Here is a 14,809-nt window from a genome sequence, read left to right on the forward strand (position 1 = left end):
CCTTGTTGCACCATTCACCACTCATGCTTCACATCCATATAAGAGCGTTGGTATAACTATACTCTCATACATTCTCCTCTTTGCTTCCATGGATAGTATTCTATGTCTAACAGACTCCTCAATGCACCACTCATCTTTTTTCCCTTCATCAATTCTATGGTTAACCTCGTCTTTCATAGACCCATCTGTTGACAAGTCCACTCCCAGTTATCTGAATACATTCACTTCCTCCATACTCCATCCTTTCAATCTGATATCCAATCTTTCATTACCTAATTTTTTTTTTATCCTCATCATTTTGCTCTTTCCTATGTTCGCTCTTAATTTCCTTATTTTACATACCCTCTCAAACTCTTCCACTAACCTCTGCAACTTCTCTTCAGAATTTCCCAAAAGCTCAGTGTCATCGCAGAAAAGCAGCTGTGAAACCTCCCACTTTGAGTTAGATTCTTTGTATTTTAATCCCACACCTCTTGCCAGCACCCGAGCATTCACTTCTCTTACAACCCCATCTCTAAATATACTGAACAACCATGATGACATTACGCATCCCTGTCTAAAAGGCCTACTTCTACTGGGAAATTATCTCCCTCTCTCCTACATATCCTAACTTGAGCCTCACTATCCTCGTAAAAGCTCTTAACTGCTTTCAGTAAACTACCATCAATTCCATACATTTGCAATATCTGCCACACTGCTCCCTAATCCACCCATATGCCTTTTCTAAACCCAAATGCAACGAAAACCTCTTTACCTTTATCTAAATACTATATGCTTCACTGTCAACACTTGGTCTACACATCCTTACCTTTCTTAAATCCTCCTTGCATGTCTGCGATCGTGTTGCTCCTCTTCCCTCCCACACCCACCCTCCTATATCTACAAACTTCTACTGAACACTAACACTGCATTTTTAAACCTACTCCATACCTCTTCAGTCTCACTGCCTATACTATCACTAGCCCATCTTTCTACCAATAGTTGCTTATGTCTTACCCTAACTGCCACCCCCTTGAGTTCATAAACCTTCACCTCTCTCACACTTTCTGATTCCATTCTCCTTGTACCACATCTACCTTTTACAACTAAAAAATGATCCGACATATCTGTTGCTCCTCTATAAACATGCTTACCTGAAATCTACCCATCAACCTTGTATCTTCCAATGCATAGTTCAACAAACCACTGTCATTATGTCCTAAATCATATCTTGTATACTTATTTATCCTTTTTTTCTTCAAATATACATTACCAAACTTCTTTCTAAACAAAGCTCAAAGGCTCCCATTATCATTTACTCCTGGCACCCCAGACTTATCTACCACACCCTCTTCACCCACTTTAGCATTCAGGTCCCTACCACAATTACTCTCTCACTTGGTTCAATACTCCCTAAATACTCACTTAACATCTCACAGTCACCGATGTTAGTCATGTTTCATGGTCACTGATGCTAGTCATATTTCAGCCATTGATATTTGTCATGTTTCACTGTCATTGATGTTAGTTATGATTCAAGGTCACTGATGTTAGTTATGATTCACGGTCACTGATGTTAGTTATGATTCACGGTCACTGATGTTAGTTATGATTCACGGTCACTGATGTTAGTTATGATTCACGGTCACTGATATTAGTTATGATTCAAGGTCACTGATGTTAGTTATGATTCACGGTCACTGATGTTAGTTATGATTCACGGTCACTGATATTAGTTATGATTCACGGTCACTGATGTTAGTTATGATTCACGGTCACTGATGTTAGTTATGATTCACGGTCACTGATGTTAGTTATGATTCAAGGTCACTGATGTTAGTTATGATTCACGGTCACTGATGTTAGTTATGATTCAAGGTCACTGATGTTAGTTATGATTCACGGTCACTGATGTTAGTTATGATTCACGGTCACTGATGTTAGTTATGATTCACGGTCACTGATGTTAGTTATGATTCACGGTCACTGATGTTAGTTATGATTCACGGTCACTGATGTTAGTTATGATTCACGGTCACTGATGTTAGTTATGATTCACGGTCACTGATATTAGTTATGATTCAAGGTCACTGATGTTAGTTATGATTCACGGTCACTGATGTTAGTTATGATTCAAGGTCACTGATGTTAGTTATGATTCACGGTCACTGATGTTAGTTATGATTCACGGTCACTGATGTTAGTTATGATTCACGGTCACTGATGTTAGTTATGATTCACGGTCACTGATGTTAGTTATGATTCACGGTCACTGATGTTAGTTATGATTCACGGTCACTGATGTTAGTTATGATTCACGGTCACTGATGTTAGTTATGATTCACGGTCACTGATATTAGTTATGATTCAAGGTCACTGATGTTAGTTATGATTCACGGTCACTGATGTTAGTTATGATTCACGGTCACTGATATTAGTTATGATTCACGGTCACTGATGTTAGTTATGATTCACGGTCACTGATATTAGTTATGATTCACGGTCACTGATGTTAGTTATGATTCAAGGTCACTGATGTTAGTTATGATTCACGGTCACTGATGTTAGTTATGATTCACGGTCACTGATGTTAGTTATGATTCACGGTCACTGATGTTAGTTATGATTCAAGGTCACTGATGTTAGTTATGATTCACGGTCACTGATGTTAGTTATGATTCACGGTCACTGATGTTAGTTATGATTCACGGTCACTGATGTTAGTTATGATTCACGGTCACTGATATTAGTTATGATTCAAGGTCACTGATGTTAGTTATGATTCAAGGTCACTGATGTTAGTTATGATTCACGGTCACTGATGTTAGTTATGATTCACGGTCACTGATGTTAGTTATGATTCACGGTCACTGATGTTAGTTATGATTCACGGTCACTGATGTTAGTTATGATTCACGGTCACTGATGTTAGTTATGATTCACGGTCACTGATGTTAGTTATGATTCACGGTCACTGATGTTAGTTATGATTCACGGTCACTGATATTAGTTATGATTCACGGTCACTGATGTTAGTTATGATTCAAGGTCACTGATGTTAGTTATGATTCACGGTCACTGATGTTAGTTATGATTCACGGTCACTGATGTTAGTTATGATTCACGGTCACTGATGTTAGTTATGATTCACGGTCACTGATGTTAGTTATGATTCACGGTCACTGATGTTAGTTATGATTCACGGTCACTGATGTTAGTTATGATTCACGGTCACTGATGTTAGTTATGATTCACGGTCACTGATATTAGTTATGATTCAAGGTCACTGATGTTAGTTATGATTCACGGTCACTGATGTTAGTTATGATTCAAGGTCACTGATGTTAGTTATGATTCACGGTCACTGATGTTAGTTATGATTCACGGTCACTGATGTTAGTTATGATTCACGGTCACTGATGTTAGTTATGATTCACGGTCACTGATGTTAGTTATGATTCACGGTCACTGATGTTAGTTATGATTCACGGTCACTGATGTTAGTTATGATTCACGGTCACTGATGTTAGTTATGATTCACGGTCACTGATATTAGTTATGATTCAAGGTCACTGATGTTAGTTATGATTCACGGTCACTGATGTTAGTTATGATTCACGGTCACTGATGTTAGTTATGATTCACGGTCACTGATGTTAGTTATGATTCACGGTCACTGATGTTAGTTATGATTCACGGTCACTGATGTTAGTTATGATTCACGGTCACTGATGTTAGTTATGATTCACGGTCACTGATGTTAGTTATGATTCAAGGTCACTGATGTTAGTTATGATTCACGGTCACTGATGTTAGTTATGATTCACGGTCACTGATGTTAGTTATGATTCACGGTCACTGATGTTAGTTATGATTCACGGTCACTGATGTTAGTTATGATTCACGGTCACTGATGTTAGTTATGATTCACGGTCACTGATGTTAGTTATGATTCAAGGTCACTGATGTTAGTTATGATTCACGGTCACTGATGTTAGTTATGATTCACGGTCACTGATGTTAGTTATGATTCACGGTCACTGATGTTAGTTATGATTCACGGTCACTGATGTTAGTTATGATTCACGGTCACTGATGTTAGTTATGATTCACGGTCACTGATGTTAGTTATGATTCACGGTCACTGATATTAGTTATGATTCAAGGTCACTGATGTTAGTTATGATTCACGGTCACTGATGTTAGTTATGATTCAACGGTCACTGATGTTAGTTATGATTCACGGTCACTGATGTTAGTTATGATTCACGGTCACTGATGTTAGTTATGATTCACGGTCACTGATGTTAGTTATGATTCACGGTCACTGATGTTAGTTATGATTCACGGTCACTGATGTTAGTTATGATTCACGGTCACTGATGTTAGTTATGATTCACGGTCACTGATGTTAGTTATGATTCACGGTCACTGATGTTAGTTATGATTCACGGTCACTGATGTTAGTTATGATTCACGGTCACTGATGTTAGTTATGATTCACGGTCACTGATGTTAGTTATGATTCACGGTCACTGATGTTAGTTATGATTCACGGTCACTGATGTTAGTTATGATTCACGGTCACTGATGTTAGTTATGATTCACGGTCACTGATGTTAGTTATGATTCACGGTCACTGATGTTAGTTATGATTCACGGTCACTGATGTTAGTTATGATTCACGGTCACTGATGTTAGTTATGATTCAAGGTCACTGATGTTAGTTATGATTCACGGTCACTGATGTTAGTTATGATTCACGGTCACTGATGTTAGTTATGATTCACGGTCACTGATGTTAGTTATGATTCACGGTCACTGATATTAGTTATGATTCAAGGTCACTGATGTTAGTTATGATTCAAGGTCACTGATGTTAGTTATGATTCACGGTCACTGATGTTAGTTATGATTCACGGTCACTGATGTTAGTTATGATTCACGGTCACTGATGTTAGTTATGATTCACGGTCACTGATGTTAGTTATGATTCACGGTCACTGATGTTAGTTATGATTCACGGTCACTGATGTTAGTTATGATTCACGGTCACTGATGTTAGTTATGATTCACGGTCACTGATATTAGTTATGATTCACGGTCACTGATGTTAGTTATGATTCAAGGTCACTGATGTTAGTTATGATTCACGGTCACTGATGTTAGTTATGATTCACGGTCACTGATGTTAGTTATGATTCACGGTCACTGATGTTAGTTATGATTCACGGTCACTGATGTTAGTTATGATTCACGGTCACTGATGTTAGTTATGATTCACGGTCACTGATGTTAGTTATGATTCACGGTCACTGATGTTAGTTATGATTCACGGTCACTGATATTAGTTATGATTCAAGGTCACTGATGTTAGTTATGATTCACGGTCACTGATGTTAGTTATGATTCAAGGTCACTGATGTTAGTTATGATTCACGGTCACTGATGTTAGTTATGATTCACGGTCACTGATGTTAGTTATGATTCACGGTCACTGATGTTAGTTATGATTCACGGTCACTGATGTTAGTTATGATTCACGGTCACTGATGTTAGTTATGATTCACGGTCACTGATGTTAGTTATGATTCACGGTCACTGATGTTAGTTATGATTCACGGTCACTGATATTAGTTATGATTCAAGGTCACTGATGTTAGTTATGATTCACGGTCACTGATGTTAGTTATGATTCACGGTCACTGATGTTAGTTATGATTCACGGTCACTGATGTTAGTTATGATTCACGGTCACTGATGTTAGTTATGATTCACGGTCACTGATGTTAGTTATGATTCACGGTCACTGATGTTAGTTATGATTCACGGTCACTGATGTTAGTTATGATTCAAGGTCACTGATGTTAGTTATGATTCACGGTCACTGATGTTAGTTATGATTCACGGTCACTGATGTTAGTTATGATTCACGGTCACTGATGTTAGTTATGATTCACGGTCACTGATGTTAGTTATGATTCACGGTCACTGATGTTAGTTATGATTCACGGTCACTGATGTTAGTTATGATTCAAGGTCACTGATGTTAGTTATGATTCACGGTCACTGATGTTAGTTATGATTCACGGTCACTGATGTTAGTTATGATTCACGGTCACTGATGTTAGTTATGATTCACGGTCACTGATGTTAGTTATGATTCACGGTCACTGATGTTAGTTATGATTCACGGTCACTGATGTTAGTTATGATTCACGGTCACTGATGTTAGTTATGATTCACGGTCACTGATGTTAGTTATGATTCACGGTCACTGATGTTAGTTATGATTCAAGGTCACTGATGTTAGTTATGATTCACGGTCACTGATGTTAGTTATGATTCACGGTCACTGATGTTAGTTATGATTCACGGTCACTGATATTAGTTATGATTCAAGGTCACTGATGTTAGTTATGATTCACGGTCACTGATGTTAGTTATGATTCACGGTCACTGATGTTAGTTATGATTCACGGTCACTGATGTTAGTTATGATTCACGGTCACTGATGTTAGTTATGATTCACGGTCACTGATGTTAGTTATGATTCACGGTCACTGATGTTAGTTATGATTCACGGTCACTGATGTTAGAGAAAGAGAGACACTAAACCTTCAATTAATTGGAATAGATTAACACATGAACATCATATTTTCCTCATTCCTCTTTTTCCTCCTTGCCATCTTATCTCCTTTTCTTTCTTACTCTCATCCCCCTCACTATTTTCCTCCTTTGTCTACTCTTATCTCTCTCTCCTATCCTCACTATTTTCCTCCTTTGTCTACTCTTATCTCTCTCTCCTATCCTCACTTTTACCTCCCTCTGTTTCCTCTTACTCTCACCTCTCTTTTCATGCTCATTCTCTATCTTTTCCCCTCACTCTCACTTCCCTCTCACTCCCACCTTTTCTCTTTCTTCCCTTTTCTCCTAACTCTCATCTTCTCGTTTTTCCATGGCTTTCTCTCTTCATTCCTTCAGCTCCTCTCCTCACTTTCTCACTTCCTTTCTTCCTCTCACCTCTTTTCATGACGTTATATTCCTATATTACCGTCCATAAGTCGCACTTTTCTTTTAAACAATTTTGCCCAGAGTTATACCCCGTCTTTTATGAGCGCATACCCCCAAAAATGTGTAAAAATAATCAAAATAATGAAAAAAGTAGGTACGAGCATACGAATGAAAAAGGACTGCAGTATACCTGCTTGTCCGTGCTAGGCAGAATGTAAGGCATTGTCACTGCTGTGACAGTGATCTATATTCTTGTCTACTAAATGAAGGTAAAGCCCTGGGTAGCTTTAAAAATTAGGTTGGACAAATATATTAGTGAAAAGGGGTTGTTTGAGTTCCTGCCTAGCATGAGTCAGTTGGCTAGTGCAGTGATACTTCTGTCCTCAGTACTTGTATCGTAAATATAACTATAGTATGGTACCATTTAGTCTACAATATTGTAGATATGGGGAATAAATTTATGAGTGGAAAGGGTTGGTTCTGAGAAGACTCTGCCTAGCATGGGCAAGTAGGCTTACTGCTGAGCTCACAGGATATAAAAACACTGCATGTATTGACTACTAATGCAGAAAAATTCAATGTACTCTCATCTGTTAAGCCTGGAAATAAAGCCCTGTATCTTATGGCCGAGGTTAAGAAAAAACTTGATTATTTGAGATAAAGTATACCTCCTCGTCTTACGGCTTCGTACGACTTATGACCGGAAATAATATACGGTCTTATGGCTACGTGCGACTTATCTGGTGCTGCATTACGAGTATTGCAGCACCAGTGTGGAATCCACACCTGGTCAAACGCGTCAAGAAATTAGAGAAAGCGCAAAGGTTTGTAACAAGACTAGTCCGGGAGCTGAGAAGTTTGTTTTACGAGGAGAGGTTGAGGGAACTCAACCTGACTACACTGGAAGACAGGAGGCATAGGGGGAAATATAATAACATAAAATACTAAGAGGAATTGACAGGGTAGATAGGAACAGAATGTTTTAAAGATCTGACACAGCAATTGGAAGCTGGAAACTCAGAAAAGTCACAGGGATGTTAGGAAATATTTATTCACCCATAAAGTTGTCAGGAAGTGGAACAATCTGTAGAGTGATGAAGGAGAGGCAGGATCCATACATAACTTTAAGAAAAGGTATGTTAAAGCTTAAGGAGCAGGGAGAGAGTGGATCTAGTAGCAAACAGTGAAGAGGCGGGGCCAGGAGCTGTGAATCGACCCCTGCAACCATAACTAGGTGAGTACACACGCACACACACACACACACACACACACACACACACACACACACACACACACACACACACACACACACACACACACACACACACACACACACACACTATAACAGGAGATGCGCTCAGTTGTGTTTTGTGACGTAAAAATAGAAAATAATCCCATCGCTTAATCTACTACTGGAAGAATGAGAGTTGTGAGGGCGTGATGGAGTAAGTGGGAGGGATGAAAGTGGAGGTTTGGATGGGTGGATTAGGAGAAAATGAAGGATGGAGAGGTAGGGAGAGAGGCACGGATGGAAGAGGGAGGGAGAGAAGGATGGATGTTGGAGGAAGAGAGGGAGAGAAGGATAGATGGACGAGAGAAAGATGGATGAACGAGGAAGGGCGATAGGGATAAATGGGGTCGAGAGGGATAGTTAGAAGGATGAAAACAGGATTAAAAGAGGGATTGATTGAGGGGAGGAAGAATGGGAGAGAGGGAGGGGGTAGGGGGAGAGAGAGAGAGACATGGATACAAGACGCGCAGACAAAAGGTCATCGTGAATTTTTAACTCTAAAACTTGGATAAAAGGTGATCGAAACCCAGAAGACAGGGAAAGAGGAGGTGGGAGAGAGAGAGAGAGAGAGAGAGAGAGAGAGAGAGAGAGAGAGAGAGAGAGAGAGAGAGAGAGAGAGAGAGAGAGTGTAGATGGAGGATGAGAAAGAGTGGATGGAGGAAGAGAGTAGATGGAGGAGGAGAAAGAGTGGATGGAGGAAGAGAGTAGATGGAGGAGGAGAAAGAGTGGATGGAGGAAGAGAGTAGATAAATGGGGAGAGGAGAACTGGATGAGCGAGAGAGAAGCAACAACTGGAACCTTGTACATGAATGGTATACAATACCGACATGTGCAACATCTGGGTATCTTTATTGTAGACGTTTCGCCATCCAGTGGTCTTATCAATACAGACTCAGAGACATAACTGGAAGCCACTGGATGGCGAAACGTCTGCAATAAAGATGCCCAGATGTTGCACATGTGTCTAATTTTTCAACTGTAACCTTTATTGAAGACAACATTACCACCTGCGCAGCTGTCTCAGGTATGATAAATAACACAGTATTCGGGCAATACACAGGGAAACAGTCAGGTGTGAAGGAAAGAATGTAAGCAATAGGCCTATTAGGCGACATTGGGCAAATCTTGAAATATATTGATATTGTGTAATGGCGCTGTTAGGAGTGGCAGTAGTGGTGCCTCCTTCACGCTGAGTGGTGCCTCCTTCACCACAGTACTGATAAATTAGACACTTGTGCCACACTTGGGTCTACCTACCTGTCTTTATTGTGGAAACGTTTCGCCAATCAGTGGCTTCCTCAGTCTAATAAAGATACCCATATGTTGTACAAGTGTTTAATTCATTATACTGTTGGTTCTCTGAACCATTGACCTCTGTGTTGTTGCAGGTTTGATCAGTTGAAAGCTTCATCGGTTCTCACTGTGAATACCATAATGGTATACAATACCGACAGGATGATAAATAAGGCACTTATCGGTTCTCAATTCCCTTCATTTATTACTAGATTTTTATCAAAAAATCTCATCCAGTGAATGTGTGGATTCCAGTGCTGGAGGCAAGCACTGCTCGATTCCAGTGCTGGAAGTAAGCATTGTTCGATTTCTCGGTCTGAGTCACTTATTTGCGTTCGTTTACATGATTGGTTAGATATATGAAGGTCCTGTGTAAGTCTTACTACAACCTCGACATGGGTTTTCCTATGCTGCAACACCCGCTATCTGCTTGTGACCAATGCAACACCTGATATCTGCTTGTGACCACTGCAACACCTGCTATCTGGTTGTGACCATTGTAACACCCACTGTCTGGTTGTGACCACTGCAACACCCACTATCTGGCTGTGATCACAGTTTGTGCCTCACAGAGTCGTAACTCGAGGTGAAGGTTGTAACAGTTACTTTATTGTCAGTTTTTCTCAACATTTTTTGTGATGTTGAAGCGACTTCACTACGGAGGAAAACTAAATATCTCCAGAGAGAGAGACAGACACTGAGCTATATCTTAGAGAGATTCCTAAAAGAGAGCGCTTATATGGAGAGAAAGATCGTACTAGAGAAGAAGATATAGATCAGTAGAGAGAAACAGCTCCAGAGAGAACGATAGTTCTACAGAAAGAGAGATAGCTCCGCCGGGAGAGATAGGTCTAGAGAAGAGAGAGAGAGAGAGCTCCAGAGAGAGTGTGGGAAACCCCAAGTGGTGTCGACCATTACACAGAGCATTAAAGACACGTTCCTAGGATTTAAGTGTGCTAAAGTGTAAGTGTAAGTGTGTGCGTGCGTGCGTGTGTGCGTGCGTGCGTGTGTGTGTGTGTGTGTGTGTGTGTGTGTGTATGTGTGTGTGTGTGTGTGTACGTACTTGCCTATTTGTACTCATCTGTTTGTGGTTGTAGGGGTCTAGTCACAGTTACAGGCCCCGCCTCTTCACTGGTTGCTACTAGATTCACTCTCTCCCTGCTCCAAGACCTTTATCGTACCTCTTCTTCAAGCTATGTATGGATCCTGCCTCCACTATATTACCCTCCAGATTATTCCATTTCCTGATAACTCTCTGACTGAAGAAATACTTCCTAACATCCCTATGACACTTCTGAGTCTTCAGCTTCCAGGTGTGACCCCTTGTTGCTGTGTCCCGTCTCTGAAACATTCTGTCCCTATCCGCCTTGTCAATTTCTCTCAGTATTTTATGTCATTATCACGCCCCCTATCCCTCTTGACCTCCAGTGTCGTCAGGCTGATTTCCCTTAACCTTTCCTAGTAGGACTTTCCCCCTTAGCTCCGGGACTAGTCTTGTTGCAAACCTTTGCACTTTCTCTAATTTCTTGACGTGCTTGACCAGGTGTGAGTTCCATACTGGTGCTGCATACTCCAATATGGACCTGACGTACACGGTGTACAGAGTCGTGAATGACTCCTTATTCAGGTGTCGAAATGTTATTCTTAGGTTTGCCAGGCGCCCATATGCTGCAGCGGTTTAGTTGATGAGCGCCTCAGGATAAGGTATGATACTCACCCCAAGATTCTTTTCCTTGAGCGAGGTTTGCCTCCACTGTTCGTTTGTTTTATCACTCTTGTTTTATATTCCATCCGTATTTGTTTACTATACTTTCAGTTTCCTTTCCTTTACTGTGCTATGGTTTTCGAGTTCTTTGCACGTGGGCCAGAGGGTCGGGAAGGAAAGGTGTGGGCTTCTTCGAGCTGGAAGTGGTCACGATTGTTGATAATAGGTAAGGGTGGATGGGGAGGTTGGTATGTAGGGAAAAGTGGTGGGTTTGGGAATGGGGTGAGAGGCAGTTGTGAGGAAGGTTCTTGCAGAGGGAGGGGTGAGGACTGGGGGCAGGGTATGACTTGTTGTGTGCTATTGTGTTTAAGTGGGCAGGACGGGGGGGCAGGGAGGTAGGGGTCTCTGTGGGGGGGTGAGGAAGGAGTCTATGAAGGGGTGAGGGAGGAGTCTATGATGGGGTGAGGGAGGGCCTATGAGGGGGTGTATGCATGGAGTTTCTCTGGAGATTGAGATTCCCCACCTGTCGATGCTTTCTCTAGCTCTCCTACCAGTCTCTGACAGGAGAGCTACCGCCTTCTGTTTTGTGTGTGCGTGCGCGCGCGCGCGCTTGTGTGTGTGTGTGTGTGTGTGTGTGTGTGTGTCTGTGTCTATGTGTGTGTGTTTTGTGTATCATTACTCTTACTGGTACGATCAATGTGTTCTGTAAATATCATAGCTACTACTCTTATTTTCAAGTTTCCAGATGTTATGGCACACTCTACTTCCTCTTGTATTTCATTCCAGTGCTCTTCCACTCTGTGAAGAAATTTACAGCCTTCTTTCTTCAATTATTTTTCCTCAGCTAACAACTCTGGCCTCAAGTTTCTCATCTTGTGGTGTTAAGAAATCTTTCCTAGTTATTCATTCGTATCCTCTCATGACCTTATGTATAGGTACCAAACCTACAGGTTTCCAGGACACTGTCCCCGAGGTACTGTCACAGATCATCCTCCCAGTGGATAGCCTGATCAACCAGACTGTTAGTACTAGACGAATGCAGTTCAACATATGTGCCACAGCCCGGATCTGTTTGTGAGCTCTCTCAAGCATGAAGGAAGGAGGCTGAGAAGTCTTGGGCCCTTTACTCTTATTGGGTTATTTCATATTACACTTAATGCAACACTGCTTTTCCTTGGCGGTCTTTGCACTGTTCACCAAGTCTCTCACTTTTATTGAGTGTGATTTGTGTATGAAAATTATAATGCATTTTTCTCACTTGGGGTTCAAGAAGTATAGATCGAGGAACTTAAATTCCCAATAATTTAGGTACTTGACTGAATTTATGGAATCAGTGAAGGTTCTCAGTGCATTCTCCAGGTCAGCAATTTTACATGCCTTAACCATGGCTACAATAGTACAGCAATTTTCAAGATAAGAGAGAACAAATGACTTGAAAATTATCATTATTACCTGGCATCTCTTGTTTTGAAGTTTCTAGTTATCCTGCCAATCATTTTCCTTGCAGTAATGCCACTGATGTGATCCTTGAAAGTGAAATTTTCTGACATTGTCACCCACAAATCCCTCACTTAATTCGAGTTTATTTTGTACTCCGTGTGAATCTTTATTTTCTCATTTTTTTTCTAAAGTGGAGTAACTGAAATTTGTCCTCACTAAACATCATATAGTTGACAGTGGCCCACGGGAAGATTTGCGTTACAACAGCTTAGAGCTTCGTTGTGTCCTCAATGGTTGTCACTCATACAAATTCTAGTATCGTCCACTGAGGATATGCTACGATTTATTTCTCTATATATATCACATGAGAATGAGAAATAATATAAGGGAACAATTTTTCACTATGTCAGCCTCTGATCACTCTGTTCACTGTTACTCTTCAGGTTCTGTTTGTTAGAGAATTACACATCGGCCCCACTTTTCTAGTTATTAAATAACAAAAAAAAGGCACAATACCGTGCATTTTATGTGTTACAACATCATGGTCACGCCTATCAAAGGATTTTGCGAAGTTTGTATACGCCGCATCTCCATTTTGTCTTTCAGTGCTTCCAGGAGCATGTTATCATCATGATCAAGTAAATATGAGCGGCTGGAGCAACCTATTTTGAACTCAAGTTGTTTGCGTTCAGCAATTGTTGTGATTTCATGTGATTAGCAATCTTGCTTCTTAAAATTCTCTCAAAGGTTTTTGATAATGTGGGACGTTAGCATTATTGGCCCATAGTTTTTTGCGATGAGTTTACTGCCTCTTTTGTGGCATCGAGCTATGTTAGTCTTTTTAGCGACTGTGATTTCTCAAGTGTCCAGGTTCCTCTTCCACAGACTATTCAAGGCATGAGATAGTGATATCATGCAGTTCTTGATAAATATAGAATTCCATGAGTCAGGGCCTAGGGCCTAGAGTTCAGGGGAATTCTTTTATTGGCTTTTCGAAGTTAGGTGAGGTCAAAGGTATGTCAGACATAAGATATAAGCAGAGCTTTAAGTCTCGTGGAAAAACTTATAATGATAGTCAGTCTTTAAACTGATTAATGACCCGCTGATCATAGGTGATCAGTGTGAATTCTTTCTCTTTTTAAACAATGACTAAATATTCATCATACTTCTCGTCTCTTGGAAGGATGGGTGAAATACCCAAGATGAGTATTAGGATAGGCTGCCACTGTCCATCCTAATAATCGGAATGTTCACGGAGGTTAACACTGTCGGATGGATAACTATTCACTAACTTTACCTGACTCTAGAGTGAGCTCTGTGGGTTCCTGTATTTGTTCATATTTAAAAGTCATTTATTGCAACTTTATTTTATTTATTGGTTTTGTGGTAAGTTATAATTCGTATATTGTTATTAATTAATATACGATAATCTAATCAATCTCAAACATAAATCGAGAAATTTTCTGAAAACAGGATGTCAGAAATCTATTTAGAACTCAGGAGGGAGAGTTGCAGCTGCAGACAGGATCTCTAGCTTATAAACCAGTCCGTGCGCTGAATGGCCCGGACGGGTTTAACGCTTTGTATAAGTAAAAATTTTCATAAAGAGAAATTTTGTCTAAAAGAGATTGAAATGAGTATGTTTTTTGGCATAGAACTTGCAAAAAGTTTTCAAAGAATGTGAAAGCATCAAATTACTTGCAAAGTCTTGGTACTGCATGACCCAAGGCGGGTCTCTGGGTCGGGTATTTGGGAAGGCACTGCTACCCACATTGCTATTAGCTGCTATCCGGAAGGAGTGTCATGTGCCTTACTCAGTGTGTGTTTATCCAACAATTTTAGATATTTTCATCACCTCGTCTTGACTCTGATTATTAACTACGGCAGCCATGAGAAATATGAGTGATGCTGGAGGTGCCAAGAAAATAAGCAAGAACCTATGATGGTATTGAAGAAAGTATTAATTTTTTATATTCTCTGAGGTGATCACGTGTGTTGCAGAGTGCTTGTTCTGTTGATCTGAGACACTCCTTTGTACTCTTAACCCTTGAGTGAGTTTTGCATTCTTTGGCCCCCTAGACTGTACT

General features: G+C 40.5%; 1 protein-coding gene across 2 annotated transcripts in view; it reads left to right on the top strand.

Annotated features, from left to right (window-relative positions):
- The window catches only part of LOC128692119 (serine-rich adhesin for platelets), a 580,093-nt gene that overhangs the window by 24,435 nt on the left and 540,849 nt on the right, over window positions 1-14,809 (top strand). The gene's annotated exons all lie outside the window — the stretch shown is intronic.

This window comes from Cherax quadricarinatus, chromosome 15, assembly GCF_038502225.1.
Source record: "Cherax quadricarinatus isolate ZL_2023a chromosome 15, ASM3850222v1, whole genome shotgun sequence".
Lineage (NCBI taxonomy): Eukaryota > Metazoa > Arthropoda > Malacostraca > Decapoda > Parastacidae > Cherax > Cherax quadricarinatus.